Raw genomic sequence first — 15722 nt, forward strand, 5'->3', positions numbered from 1 at the left:
GAGTGTGAGAGGGAGGGAGACGGGGAGTGTGAGAGGGAGGGAGACGGGGAGTGTGAGAGGGAGGGAGACGGGGAGTGTGAGAGGGAGGGAGACGGAGAGTGTGAGAGGGAGGGAGACGGAGAGTGTGAGAGGGAGGGAGACGGAGAGTGTGAGAGGGAGGGAGACGGAGAGTGTGAGAGGGAGGGAGACGGAGAGTGTGAGAGGGAGGGAGACGGAGAGTGTGAGAGGGAGGGAGACGGAGAGTGTGAGAGGGAGGGAGACGGAGAGTGTGAGAGGGAGGGAGACGGGGAGTGTGAGAGGGAGACGGGGAGAGTGAGTGAGTGTGAGGGAGGGAGGGAGACGGGGAGGGAGACGGAGACGTGGAGTGTGAGAGCAAGGGAGGGAGACGGGGAGTGTGAGAGCGAGGGAGGGAGACGGGGAGCGTGAGAGCGAGGGAGGGAGACTGGGAGCATGAGAGTGAGGGAGGGAGACGGGGAGCGTGAGAGCGAGGGAGGGAGACTGGGAGCATGAGAGTGAAGGAGGGAGACAGGGAGTGTGAGAGCGAGGGATGGAGACGGTGAGTGTGAGAGCGAGGGAGGGAGACAGGGAGTGTGAGAGCGAGGGAGGGAGAAGGGAAGGGTGGGAGCGAGAGAGGGAGACGGGGAGGGTGGGAGGGAGGGAGATGGGGAGTGTGAGAGCGAGGGAGGGAGACGGGGAGCGTGAGAGGGAGGGAGGGAGGGCGATGGGAAGTGTGAGAGGGATGGTGGATGATGGGGAGTATGAGAGGGATGGAGGGCGATGGGGAGTGTGAGAGGGATGGAGGGCGATGGGGAGTATGAGAGGGATCAAGGGCATTGGGGAGTATGAGAGGAATGGAGGGCGATGGGGAGTGTGAGAGCGATGGAGGATGATGGGGAGTATGAGAGGGATGGAGGGAGACAGGGAGCCTGAAATCTATGGAGGGTGATGGGGAGTATGAGAGGGATGGAGGGCGATGGGGAGTATGAGAGGGATGGAGGGCGATGGGGAGTATGAGAGGGATCGAGGGCGATGGGGAGTATGAGAGGAATGGAGGGTGATGGGGAGTGTGAGAGCGATGGTGGATGATGGGGAGTATGAGGGGGATGGAGAGAGACAGGGAGAGTGAGATCTATGGAGGGCGATGGGGAGTATGAGAGGGATGGAGGGTGATGGGGAGTGTGAGGGTGATGGTGGATGATGGGGAGTATGAGGGGGATGGAGGGCGATGGGGAGTGTGAGGGTGATGGTGGATGATGGGGAGTATGAGAGGGATGGAGGGCGATGGGGAGTATGAGAGGGATGGAGGGCGATGGGGAGTGTGAGGGTGTTGGTGGATGATGGGGAGTATGAGGGGGATGGAGAGAGACAGGGAGAGTGAGATCTATGGAGGGCGATGGGGAGTATGAGAGGGATGGAGGGCGATGGGGAGTGTGAGGGTGATGGATGATGGGGAGTATAAGGGGGATGGAGAGAGACAGGGAGAGTGAGATCTATGGAGGGCGATGGGGAGTATGAGAGGGATGGTGGATGATGGGGAGTATGAGAGGGATGGAGGGGGATGAGAAATGTGAGAGGGATGGATGAGAAGTATGAGAGGTATGGAGGGCAATGGGGAGTATGAGAGGGATGGTGGATGATGGGGAGTATGAGAGGGATGGTGGATGATGGGGAGTATGAGAGGGATGGTGGATGATGGGAATGTGAGAGGGATGGAGGGCGATGGGGAGTATGAGAGGGATTGAGGGTGATGGGGAGTATGAGAGGGATGGAGGGGGATGAGAAATGTGAGAGGGATGGATGAGGAGTATGAGAGGTATGGAGGGCAATGGGGAGTATGAGAGGGATGGTGGGTGGTAGAAATGTGAGAGCGATGGTGGGTGATAGGGAGTATGAGAGGGATGGAGGGGGATGGGTGGGTGATGGGGAGTATGAGAGGGATGGAGGAAGATGGGGATTATGAAAAAGATGGAGAGAGACAGGGAGAGTGAGATCTATGGAGGGCGATGGGGAGTATGGGAGGTATGGAGGGCGATGGGGAGTATGAGAGGGATGGAGGGAGACGGAGCGTGAGATCTATGGAGGGCGATGCGGAGTATGAGAGGGATGGAGGGCAATGGGGAGTATGAGAGGGATGGAGGGAGATGGGGAGTATGAGAGGGATGGAGGGCGATGGGGAGTATGAGAGGGATGGAGGGCGATGGGGAGTATGAGAGGGATGAAGGGCGATGGGGAGTATGAGAGGAATGGAGGGCGATGGGGAGTATGAGAGGGATGGAGGGAGACAGGGAGCGTGAGATCTATGGAGGGCGATGCGGAGTATGAGAGGGATGGAGGGCAATGGGGAGTATGAGAGGGATGGAGGGAGATGGGGAGTGTAAGAGCGATGATGAGAGGGATGGAGGGAGATGGGGAGTGTGAGAGGGATGGTGGATGATGGGGAGTCTGAGAGGGATGGAGGGAGATGGGGAGTATGAGAGGGATGGAGGGGGATGGGGAGTATGAGAGGAATGGTGGATGATGGGGAGTATGAGAGGGATGGAGGGAGATGGGGAGTGTGAGAGGGATGGAGGGCGATGGGGAGTGTGAGAGGGATGGAGGGCGATGGGGAATATGAGAGGGATGGAGGGCGATGGGGAATATGAGAGGGATGGAGGACGATGGGAAGTACGAGAGGGATGGAGAGAGATGGGGAGTGTGAGAGGGATGGAGGGGAATGGGGAGTATGAGAGGGATGGAGGGCGATGGGGTGTATGAAGAGGGATGGAGGGCGATGGGGAGTGTAAGAGGGATGGAGGGGAATGGGGAGTATGAGAGGGATGGAGGGAGATGGGGAGTATGAGAGGGATGGAGGGCGATGGGAAGTACGAGAGGGATGGAGGGCGATGGGAAGTACGAGAGGGATGGAGAGAGATGGGGAGTGTGAGAGGGATGGAGGGAAGCAGGGAGAGTGAGAGCTATGGTGGGGGATGGGGAGTATGAGAGGGATGGAGGGCGATGGGCAGTATGAGAGGGATGGAGGGCGATAAGGAGTATGAGAGGGATGGTGGATGATTGGGAGTATGAGAGGGATGGAGGGCGACGGAGTTGGAGGGGAATCGGGATTATGAAATCTATGGAGGGCGATGGGGAGTATGAGAGGGATGGAGGACGATGGGGAGTATGAGAGGGATGGTGGATGATGGGGAGTGTGAGAGGGATGGTGGATGATGGGGAGTGTGAGAGGGATGGAGGGGAATGGGGAGTGTGAGGGGGATGGGGAGTGTGAGAGGGATGGAGGGGGATGGGGAGTGTGAGAGGGATGGAGGGGGATGGGGAGTGTGAGAGGGATGGAGGGGGATGGGGGAGTGTGAGAGGGATGGAGGGCGATGGGGAGTATGAGAGGGATGGAGGGCGATGGGGAGTGTGAGAGGGATGGAGGGGAATGGGGTGTATGAAGAGGGATGGAGGGCGATGGGGAGTGTAAGAGGGATGGAGGGGAATGGGTAGTGTGAGAGGGATGGAGGCCGATGGGGAGTACGAGAGAGATGGGGACGGTGAGAGGGATGGAGAGAGATGGGGAGTATGAGAGGGATGGAGGGGGATGGGGAGTGTGAGAGGGATGGAGGCCGATGGGGAGTATGAGAGGGATGGAGGACGATGGGGAGTATGAGAGAGATGGGGAATATGAGAGGGATGAAGGGGGATGGGGAGTATGAGAGGGATGGAGGGAGATGGGGAGTATGAGAGGGATGGAGGCCGATGGGGAGTATGAGAGGGATGGAGGGAGATGGGGAGTATGAGAGGGATGGAGGGCGATGGGGAGTGTGAGAGGGATGGAGGCCGATGGGGAGTATGAGAGGGATGGAGAGAGATGGGGAATATGAGAGGGATGAAGGGGGATGGGGAGTATGAGAGGGATGGAGGGAGATGGGGAGTATGAGAGGGATGGAGAGAGAGGGGGAGTATGAGAGGGATGGAGGGCGATGGGGAGTATTAGAGGGATGCAGAGAGAGATGGGGAGTGTGAGTGGGTTGGAGGGGGATGGGGAGTGTGAGAGGGATGGAGGGCAATGGGGAGTATGAGAGGGATGGAGGCCGATGGGGAGTATGAGAGGGATGGAGAGAGATGGGGAGTGTGAGTGGGTTGGAGGTGGATGGGGAGTGTGAGAGGGATGGAGGGCGATGGGGAGTGTGAGAGGGATGGAGAGAGATGGGGAGTGTGAGAGGGATGGAGAGAGATGGGGAGTGTGAGAGGGATGGAGAGAGATGGGGAGTGTGAGAGGGATGGAGGGGGATGGGGGAGTGTGAGAGGGATGGAGGGCGATGGGGAGTATGAGAGGGATGGAGGGCGATGGGGAGTGTGAGAGGGATGGAGGGGAATGGGGTGTATGAAGAGGGATGGAGGGCGATGGGGAGTGTAAGAGGGATGGAGGGGAATGGGTAGTGTGAGAGGGATGGAGGCCGATGGGGAGTACGAGAGAGATGGGGACGGTGAGAGGGATGGAGAGAGATGGGGAGTATGAGAGGGATGGAGGGGGATGGGGAGTGTGAGAGGGATGGAGGCCGATGGGGAGTATGAGAGGGATGGAGGACGATGGGGAGTATGAGAGAGATGGGGAATATGAGAGGGATGAAGGGGGATGGGGAGTATGAGAGGGATGGAGGGAGATGGGGAGTATGAGAGGGATGGAGGCCGATGGGGAGTATGAGAGGGATGGAGGGAGATGGGGAGTATGAGAGGGATGGAGGGCGATGGGGAGTGTGAGAGGGATGGAGGCCGATGGGGAGTATGAGAGGGATGGAGAGAGATGGGGAATATGAGAGGGATGAAGGGGGATGGGGAGTATGAGAGGGATGGAGGGAGATGGGGAGTATGAGAGGGATGGAGAGAGAGGGGGAGTATGAGAGGGATGGAGGGCGATGGGGAGTATTAGAGGGATGCAGAGAGAGATGGGGAGTGTGAGTGGGTTGGAGGGGGATGGGGAGTGTGAGAGGGATGGAGGGCAATGGGGAGTATGAGAGGGATGGAGGCCGATGGGGAGTATGAGAGGGATGGAGAGAGATGGGGAGTGTGAGTGGGTTGGAGGTGGATGGGGAGTGTGAGAGGGATGGAGGGCGATGGGGAGTGTGAGAGGGATGGAGAGAGATGGGGAGTGTGAGAGGGATGGAGAGAGATGGGGAGTGTGAGAGGGATGGAGAGAGATGGGGAGTGTGAGAGGGATGGAGAGAGATGGGGAGTGTGAGAGGGATGGAGGGCGATGGGGAGTATGAGAGGGATGGAGGGGGATGGGGAGTATGAGAGGGATGGAGGCCGATGGGGAGTATGAGAGGGATGGAGGCCGATGGGGAGTATGAGAGGGATGGAGGCCGATGGGGAGTATGAGAGGGATGGAGGGCGATGGGGAGTATGAGATGGATGGAGGGCGATGGGGAGTATGAGAGGGATGGAGGGCGATGGGGAGTATGAGAGGGATGGAGGGCGATGGGGAGTATGAGGGGGATGGAGGGCGATGGGGAGTATGAGGGGGATGGGAAGTACGAGAGGGATGGAGAGAGATGGGGAGTGTGAGAGGGATGGAGGGGTATGGGGAGTATGAGAGAGATGGGGAGTGTGAGAGGGATGGAGGCCGATGGGGAGTATGAGAGGGATGGAGAGAGATGGGGAATATGAGAGGGATGAAGGGGGATGGGGAGTATGAGAGGGATGGAGGGAGATGGGGAGTATGAGAGGGATGGAGGCCGATGGGGAGTATGAGAGGGATGGAGGCCGATGGGGAGTATGAGAGGGATGGAGGGAGATGGGGAGTATGAGAGGGATGGAGGGCGATGTGGAGTGTGAGAGGGATGGAGGCCGATGGGGAGTATGAGAGGGATGGAGAGAGATGGGGAATATGAGAGGGATGAAGGGGGATGGGGAGTATGAGAGGGATGGAGGGAGATGGGGAGTATGAGAGGGATGGAGGGAGATGGGGAGTATGAGAGGGATGGAGAGAGATGGGGAGTATGAGAGGGATGGAGGGCGATGGGGAGTATTAGAGGGATGCAGAGAGAGATGGGGAGTATGAGAGGGATGGAGGGCGATGGGGAGTATGAGAGGGATGGAGGGGGATGGGGAGTATGAGAGGGATGGAGGGAGATGGGGAGTATGAGGGGGATGGGGAGTATAAGAGGGATGGAGGCCAATGGGGAGTATGAGAGGGATGGAGGCCGATGGGGAGTATGAGAGGGATGGAGGCCGATGGGGAGTATGAGAGGGATGGAGGGCGATGGGGAGTATGAGGGGGATGGAGGGCGATGGGGAGTATGAGGGGGATGGAGGGCGATGGGGAGTATGAGGGGGATGGGGAGTATGAGAGGGATGGAGGCCGATGGGGAGTATGAGAGGGATGGAGGGGGATGGGGAGTATGAGAGGGATGGAGGGCGATGGGGAGTATGAGAGGGATGGAGGGGGATGGGGAGTATGAGAGGGATGGAGGGGGATGGGGTGTATGAGAGAGATGGGGAGTATGAGAGGGATGGAGGGCGATGGGGAGTATGAGAGGGATGGAGGGTGATGGGGAGTATGAGAGGGATGGAGAGAGATGGGGAATATGAGAGGGATGAAGGGGGATGGGGGGTATGAGAGGGATGGATGGGGAGTGTGAGAGGGATGGAGGGCGATGGGGAGTGTGAGAGGGATGAAGGGCGATGGGGAGTGTGAGAGGGATGTAGGGCGATGGGGAGTGTGAGAGGGATGTAGGGGGATGGGGAGTATGAGAGGGATGGAGGGGGATGGGGAGTATGAGAGGGATGGAGGGGGATGGGGTGTATGAAGAGGGTTGGAGGGGGATGGGGAGTGTGAGAGGGTTGGAGGGGGATGGGAAGTGTGAGAGGGATAGAGGGTGATGGGGAGTGTGAGAGGGATGGGGAGTATGAGAGGGATGGAGAGAGATGGGGATTATGAGAGTGATGGAGAGAGATGGGGAGTATGAGAGGGATGGAGAGAGATGGGGAGTACGAGAGGGATGGAGGGGGATGGGGAGTACGAGAGGGATGGAGGGGGATGGGGAGTATGAGAGGGATGGAGGCCGATGGGGAGTATGAGAGGGATGGAGGGGGATGGGGAGTACGAGAGGGATGGAGAGAGATGGGGAGTATGAGAGGGATGGAGAGAGAAGGGGAGTATGAGAGGGATGGAGGGAGATGGGTAGTGTAAGAGGGATGGAGAGAGATGGGGAGTATGAGAGGGATGGAGGGCGATGGGGAGTATGAGAAGGATGGATGGGGAGTGTGAGAGGGATGGAGGGCGATGGGGAGTATGAGAGGGATGGAGGGCGATGGGGAGTATGAGAGGGATAGAGGGGGATGGGGAGTATGAGAGGGATGGAGGGGGATGGGGAGTATGAGAGGGATGGAGGGCGATGGGGAGTATGAGAGGGATGGATGGGGAGTGTGAGAGGGATGGAGGGTGATGAAGAGTGTGAGAGGGATGGAGGGTGATGAAGAGTGTGAGAGGGATGGAGAGAGATGGGGAGTATGAGAGGGATGGAGAGAGATGGGGAGTACGAGAGGGATGGAGGGCGATGGGGAGTATGAGAGGGATGGAGGGCGATGGGGAGTATGAGAGGGATGGATGGGGAGTGTGAGAGGGATGGAGGGTGATGAAGAGTGTGAGAGGGATGGAGAGAGATGGGGAGTATGAGAGGGATGGAGAGAGATGGGGAGTACGAGAGGGATGGAGGGCGATGGGGAGTATGAGAGGGATGGAGGGCGATGGGGAGTATGAGAGGGATGGAGGGGGATGGGGAGTGTGAGAGGGATGGAGGGCGATGGGGATTGTGAGGGGGATGGGGAGTGTGAGTGGGTTGGAGGGGGATGGGGAGTATGAGAGGGATGGAGGCCGATGGGGAGTATGAGAGGGATGGAGGGTGATGGGGAGTACGAGAGGGATGGAGAGGGATGGGGAGTATGAGAGGGATGGGGAGTATGAGAGAGATGGGGAGTATGAGAGGGATGGAGGGAGATGGGTAGTGTGAAAGGGATGGAGAGAGATGGGGAGTATGAGAGGGATGGAGGGCGATGGGGAGTATGAGAGGGATAGAGTGGGATGGGGAGTATGAGAGGGATGGAGTGGGATGGGAAGTATGAGAGGGATGGATGGGGAGTGTGAGAGGGATGGAGGGTGATTGGGAGTGTGAGAGGGGTGGAGAGAGATGGGGAGTATGAGAGGGATGGAGAGAGATGGGGAGTATGAGAGGGATGGGGAGTATGAGGGGGATGGAGGGCGATGTGGAGTGTGAGGGTGATGGTGGATGATGGGGAGTATGAGAGGGATGGAGGGCGATGGGGAGTATGAGAGGGATGGAGGGCGATGGGGAGTGTGATGGTGTTGGTGGATGATGGGGAGTATGAGGGGGATGGAGAGAGACCGGGAGAGTGAGATCTATGGAGGGCGATGGGGAGTATGAGAGGGATGGAGGGCGATGGGGAGTGTGAGGGTGATGGTGGATGATGGGGAGTATAAGGGGGATGGAGAGAGACAGGGAGAGTGAGATCTATGGAGGGCGATGGGGAGTATGAGAGGGATGGTGGATGATGGGGAGTATGAGAGGGATGGTGGATGATGGGGAGTATGAGAGGGATGGTGGATGATAGGGAGTATGAGAGGGATGGTGGATGATGGGAATGTGAGAGGGATGGAGGGCGATGGGGAGTATGAGAGGGATGGAGGGCGATGGGGAGTATGAGAGGGATGGAGGGGGATGAGAAATGTGAGAGGGATGGATGAGGAGTATGAGAGGTATGGAGGGCAATGGGGAGTATGAGAGGGATGGTGGGTGGTAGAAATGTGAGAGCGATGGTGGGTGATAGGGAGTATGAGAGGGATGGAGGGGGATGGGTGGGTGATGGGGAGAATGAGAGGGATGGAGGAAGATGGGGATTATGAGAAAGATGGAGAGAGACAGGGAGAGTGAGATCTATGGAGGGCGATGGGGAGTATGGGAGGTATGGAGGGCGATGGGGAGTATGAGAGGGATGGAGGGAGACGGAGCGTGAGATCTATGGAGGGCGATGCGGAGTATGAGAGGGATGGAGGGCAATGGGGAGTATGAGGGAGATGGGGAGTATGAGAGGGATGGAGGGCGATGGGGAGTATGAGAGGGATGGAGGGCGATGGGGAGTATGAGAGGGATGAAGGGCGATGGGGAGTATGAGAGAAATGGAGGGCGATGGGGAGTATGAGAGGGATGGAGGGAGACAGGGAGCGTGAGATCTATGGAGGGCGATGCGGAGTATGAGAGGGATGGAGGGCAATGGGGAGTATGAGAGGGATGGAGGGAGATGGGGAGTGTAAGAGCGATGATGAGAGGGATGGAGGGAGATGGGGAGTGTGAGAGGGATGGTGGATGATGGGGAGTATGAGGGCGATGGGGACTATGAGAGGGATGGAGGGAGATGGGGAGTGTGAGAGGGATGGAGGGAGATGGGGAGTGTGAGAGGGATGGTGGATGATGGGGAGTCTGAGAGGGATGGAGGGAGATGGGGAGTGTAAGGGGGATGGGGAGTATGAGATGGATGGAGGGGGATGGGGAGTATGAGAGGAATGGTGGATGATGGGGAGTATGAGAGGGATGGAGGGAGATGGGGAGTGTGAGAGGGATGGAGGGCGATGGGGAGTGTGAGAGGGATGGAGGGCGATGGGGAATATGAGAGGGATGGAGGGCGATGGGGAATATGAGAGGGATGGAGGGCGATGGGGAATATGAGAGGGATGGAGGGCGATGGGGAATATGAGAGGGATGGAGGACGATGGGAAGTACGAGAGGGATGGAGAGAGATGGGGAGTGTGAGAGGGATGGAGGGGAATGGGGAGTATGAGAGGGATGGAGGGCGATGGGGTGTATGAAGAGGGATGGAGGGCGATGGGGAGTGTAAGAGGGATGGAGGGGAATGGGGAGTATGAGAGGGATGGAGGGAGATGGGGAGTATGAGAGGGATGGAGGGCGATGGGAAGTACGAGAGGGATGGAGGGCGATGGGAAGTACGAGAGGGATGGAGAGAGATGGGGAGTGTGAGAGGGATGGAGGGAAGCAGGGAGAGTGAGAGCTATGGTGGGGGATGGGGAGTATGAGAGGGATGGAGGGCGATGGGCAGTATGAGAGGGATGGAGGGCGATAAGGAGTATGAGAGGCATGGTGGATGATTGGGAGTATGAGAGGGATGGAGGGCGACGGAGTTGGAGGGGAATCGGGATTATGAAATCTATGGAGGGCGATGGGGAGTATGAGAGGGATGGAGGGCGATGGGGAGTATGAGAGGGATGGTGGATGATGGGGAGTGTGAGAGGGATGGTGGATGATGGGGAGTGTGAGAGGGATGGAGGGGAATGGGGAGTGTGAGAGGGATGGAGGGGGATGGGGAGTGTGAGGGGGATGGGGAGTGTGAGGGGGATGGGGAGTGTGAGAGGGATGGAGGGGGATGGGGGAGTGTGAGAGGGATGAAGGGCGATGGGGAGTATGAGAGGGATGGAGGGCGATGGGGAGTGTGAGAGGGATGGAGGGGAATGGGGTGTATGAAGAGGGATGGAGGGCGATGGGGAGTGTAAGAGGGATGGAGGGGAATGGGTAGTGTGAGAGGGATGGAGGCCGATGGGGAGTACGAGAGAGATGGGGACGGTGAGAGGGATGGAGGGGGATGGGGAGTGTGAGAGGGATGGAGGCCGATGGGGAGTATGAGAGGGATGGAGGACGATGGGGAGTATGAGAGAGATGGGGAATATGAGAGGGATGAAGGGGGATGGGGAGTATGAGAGGGATGGAGGGAGATGGGGAGTATGAGAGGGATGGAGGCCGATGGGGAGTATGAGAGGGATGGAGGGAGATGGGGAGTATGAGAGGGATGGAGAGCGATGGGGAGTGTGAGAGGGATGGAGGCCGATGGGGAGTATGAGAGGGATGGAGAGAGATGGGGAATATGAGAGGGATGAAGGGGGATGGGGAGTATGAGAGGGATGGAGGGAGATGGGGAGTATGAGAGGGATGGAGAGAGATGGGGAGTATGAGAGGGATGGAGGGCGATGGGGAGTATTAGAGGGATGCAGAGAGAGATGGGGAGTGTGAGTGGGTTGGAGGGGGATGGGGAGTGTGAGAGGGATGGAGGGCAATGGGGAGTATGAGAGGGATGGAGGCCGATGGGGAGTATGAGAGGGATGGGGAGTGTGAGTGGGTTGGAGGGGGATGGGGAGTGTGAGAGGGATGGAGGGCGATGGGGAGTGTGAGAGGGATGGAGGGCGATGGGGAGTGTGAGAGGGATGGAGAGAGATGGGGAGTGTGAGAGGGATGGAGAGAGATGGGGAGTGTGAGAGGGATGGAGAGAGATGGGGAGTGTGAGAGGGATGGAGAGAGATGGGGAGTGTGAGAGGGATGGAGAGAGATGGGGAGTGTGAGAGGGATGGAGAGAGATGGGGAGTGTGAGAGGGATGGAGGGCGATGGGGAGTATGAGAGGGATGGAGGGGGATGGGGAGTACGAGAGGGATGGAGAGAGATGGGGAGTGTGAGAGGGATGGAGGGGTATGGGAAGTATGAGAGAGATGGGGAGTGTGAGAGGGATGGAGGCCGATGGGGAGTATGAGAGGGATGGAGAGAGATGGGGAATATGAGAGGGATGAAGGGGGATGGGGAGTATGAGAGGGATGGAGGGAGATGGGGAGTATGAGAGGGATGGAGGCCGATGGGGAGTATGAGAGGGATGGAGGGAGATGGGGAGTATGAGAGGGATGGAGGGCGATGTGGAGTGTGAGAGGGATGGAGGCCGATGGGGAGTATGAGAGGGATGGAGAGAGATGGGGAATATGAGAGGGATGAAGGGGGATGGGGAGTATGAGAGGGATGGAGGGAGATGGGGAGTATGTGAGGGATGGAGGGAGATGGGGAGTATGAGAGGGATGGAGAGAGATGGGGAGTATGAGAGGGATGGAGGGCGATGGGGAGTATTAGAGGGATGCAGAGAGAGATGGGGAGTGTGAGTGGGTTGGAGGGGGATGGGGAGTGTGAGAGGGATGGAGGGCAATGGGGAGTATGAGAGGGATGGAGGCCGATGGGGAGTATGAGAGGGATGGAGAGAGATGGGGAGTGTGAGTGGGTTGGAGGGGGATGGGGAGTGTGAGAGGGATGGAGAGAGATGGGGAGTGTGAGAGGGATGGAGAGAGATGGGGAGTGTGAGAGGGATGGGGAGTGTGAGAGGGATGGAGGGCGATGGGGAGTATGAGAGGGATGGAGGGGGATGGGGAGTATGAGAGGGATGGAGGGGGATGGGGAGTATAAGAGGGATGGAGGCCGATGGGGAGTATGAGAGGGATGGAGGCCGATGGGGAGTATGAGAGGGATGGAGGCCGATGGGGAGTATGAGAGGGATGGAGGGCGATGGGGAGTATGAGAGGGATGGAGGGCGATGGGGAGTATGAGAGGGATGGAGGGCGATGGGGAGTATGAGGGGGATGGAGGGCGATGGGGAGTATGAGGGGGATGGGGAGTATGAGAGGGATGGAGGCCGATGGGGAGTATGAGAGGGATGGAGGCCGATGGGGAGTATGAGGGGGATGGGGAGTATGAGAGGGATGGAGGGCGATGGGGAGTATGAGAGGGATGGAGGGGGATGGGGAGTATGAGAGGGATGGAGGGGGATGGGGTGTATGAGAGAGATGGGGAGTATGAGAGGGATGGAGGGCGATGGGGAGTATGAGAGGGATGGAGGGTGATGGGGAGTATGAGAGGGATGGAGAGAGATGGGGAATATGAGAGGGATGAAGGGGGATGGGGGGTATGAGAGGGATGGATGGGGAGTGTGAGAGGGATGGAGGGCGATGGGGAGTGTGAGAGGGATGAAGGGCGATGGGGAGTGTGAGAGGGATGGAGGGCGATGGGGAGTGTGAGAGGGATGGAGGGGGATGGGGAGTATGAGAGGGATGGGGAGTATGAGAGGGATGGAGGGGGATGGGGTGTATGAAGAGGGTTGGAGGGGGATGGGGAGTGTGAGAGGGTTGGAGGGGGATGGGGAGTGTGAGAGGGTTGGAGGGGGATGGGGAGTATGAGAGGGATGGGGATTATGAGAGTGATGGAGAGAGATGGGGAGTATGAGAGAGATGGGGAGTGTGAGAGGGATGGAGGCCGATGGGGAGTATGAGAGGGATGGAGGACGATGGGGAGTATGAGAGAGATGGGGAATATGAGAGGGATGAAGGGGGATGGGGAGTATGAGAGGGATGGAGGGAGATGGGGAGTATGAGAGGGATGGAGGCCGATGGGGAGTATGAGAGGGATGGAGGGAGATGGGGAGTATGAGAGGGATGGAGAGCGATGGGGAGTGTGAGAGGGATGGAGGCCGATGGGGAGTATGAGAGGGATGGAGAGAGATGGGGAATATGAGAGGGATGAAGGGGGATGGGGAGTATGAGAGGGAGATGGGGAGTATGAGAGGGATGGAGAGAGATGGGGAGTATGAGAGGGATGGAGGGCGATGGGGAGTATTAGAGGGATGCAGAGAGAGATGGGGAGTGTGAGTGGGTTGGAGGGGGATGGGGAGTGTGAGAGGGATGGAGGGCAATGGGGAGTATGAGAGGGATGGAGGCCGATGGGGAGTATGAGAGGGATGGGGAGTGTGAGTGGGTTGGAGGGGGATGGGGAGTGTGAGAGGGATGGAGGGCGATGGGGAGTGTGAGAGGGATGGAGGGCGATGGGGAGTGTGAGAGGGATGGAGAGAGATGGGGAGTGTGAGAGGGATGGAGAGAGATGGGGAGTGTGAGAGGGATGGAGAGAGATGGGGAGTGTGAGAGGGATGGAGAGAGATGGGGAGTGTGAGAGGGATGGAGAGAGATGGGGAGTGTGAGAGGGATGGAGGGCGATGGGGAGTATGAGAGGGATGGAGGGGGATGGGGAGTACGAGAGGGATGGAGAGAGATGGGGAGTGTGAGAGGGATGGAGGGGTATGGGAAGTATGAGAGAGATGGGGAGTGTGAGAGGGATGGAGGCCGATGGGGAGTATGAGAGGGATGGAGAGAGATGGGGAATATGAGAGGGATGAAGGGGGATGGGGAGTATGAGAGGGATGGAGGGAGATGGGGAGTATGAGAGGGATGGAGGCCGATGGGGAGTATGAGAGGGATGGAGGGAGATGGGGAGTATGAGAGGGATGGAGGGCGATGTGGAGTGTGAGAGGGATGGAGGCCGATGGGGAGTATGAGAGGGATGGAGAGAGATGGGGAATATGAGAGGGATGAAGGGGGATGGGGAGTATGAGAGGGATGGAGGGAGATGGGGAGTATGTGAGGGATGGAGGGAGATGGGGAGTATGAGAGGGATGGAGAGAGATGGGGAGTATGAGAGGGATGGAGGGCGATGGGGAGTATTAGAGGGATGCAGAGAGAGATGGGGAGTGTGAGTGGGTTGGAGGGGGATGGGGAGTGTGAGAGGGATGGAGGGCAATGGGGAGTATGAGAGGGATGGAGGCCGATGGGGAGTATGAGAGGGATGGAGAGAGATGGGGAGTGTGAGTGGGTTGGAGGGGGATGGGGAGTGTGAGAGGGATGGAGAGAGATGGGGAGTGTGAGAGGGATGGAGAGAGATGGGGAGTGTGAGAGGGATGGAGAGAGATGGGGAGTGTGAGAGGGATGGGGAGTGTGAGAGGGATGGAGGGCGATGGGGAGTATGAGAGGGATGGAGGGGGATGGGGAGTATGAGAGGGATGGAGGGGGATGGGGAGTATAAGAGGGATGGAGGCCGATGGGGAGTATGAGAGGGATGGAGGCCGATGGGGAGTATGAGAGGGATGGAGGCCGATGGGGAGTATGAGAGGGATGGAGGGCGATGGGGAGTATGAGAGGGATGGAGGGCGATGGGGAGTATGAGAGGGATGGAGGGCGATGGGGAGTATGAGGGGGATGGAGGGCGATGGGGAGTATGAGGGGGATGGGGAGTATGAGAGGGATGGAGGCCGATGGGGAGTATGAGAGGGATGGAGGCCGATGGGGAGTATGAGGGGGATGGGGAGTATGAGAGGGATGGAGGGCGATGGGGAGTATGAGAGGGATGGAGGGGGATGGGGAGTATGAGAGGGATGGAGGGGGATGGGGTGTATGAGAGAGATGGGGAGTATGAGAGGGATGGAGGGCGATGGGGAGTATGAGAGGGATGGAGGGTGATGGGGAGTATGAGAGAGATGGGGAATATGAGAGGGATGAAGGGGGATGGGGGGTATGAGAGGGATGGATGGGGAGTGTGAGAGGGATGGAGGGCGATGGGGAGTGTGAGAGGGATGAAGGGCGATGGGGAGTGTGAGAGGGATGGAGGGCGATGGGGAGTGTGAGAGGGATGGAGGGGGATGGGGAGTATGAGAGGGATGGGGAGTATGAGAGGGATGGAGGGGGATGGGGTGTATGAAGAGGGTTGGAGGGGGATGGGGAGTGTGAGAGGGTTGGAGGGGGATGGGGAGTGTGAGAGGGTTGGAGGGGGATGGGGAGTATGAGAGGGATGGGGATTATGAGAGTGATGGAGAGAGATGGGGAGTATGAGAGAGATGGGGAGTACGAGAGGGATGGAGGGGGATGGGGAGTACGAGAGGGATGGAGGGGGATGGGGAGTATGAGAGGGATGGAGGCCGATGGGGAGTATGAGAGGGATGGAGGGTGATGGGGAGTACGAGAGGGATGGAGAGAGATGGGGAGTATGAGAGGGATGGAGAGAGATGGGGAGTATGAGAGGGATGGAGA

The 15722-nt window shown here is 58.5% G+C and overlaps 1 protein-coding gene across 1 annotated transcript in view; it reads left to right on the forward strand.

The window, feature by feature from the left end:
• LOC134928696 (zinc finger protein 436-like) overlaps positions 1–15722 on the forward strand; it is a 222520-nt gene that overhangs the window by 142839 nt on the left and 63959 nt on the right. The window lies entirely within an intron of this gene.

The sequence above is a fragment of the Pseudophryne corroboree genome, chromosome 5, assembly GCF_028390025.1.
Source record: "Pseudophryne corroboree isolate aPseCor3 chromosome 5, aPseCor3.hap2, whole genome shotgun sequence".
Taxonomy (NCBI): domain Eukaryota; kingdom Metazoa; phylum Chordata; class Amphibia; order Anura; family Myobatrachidae; genus Pseudophryne; species Pseudophryne corroboree.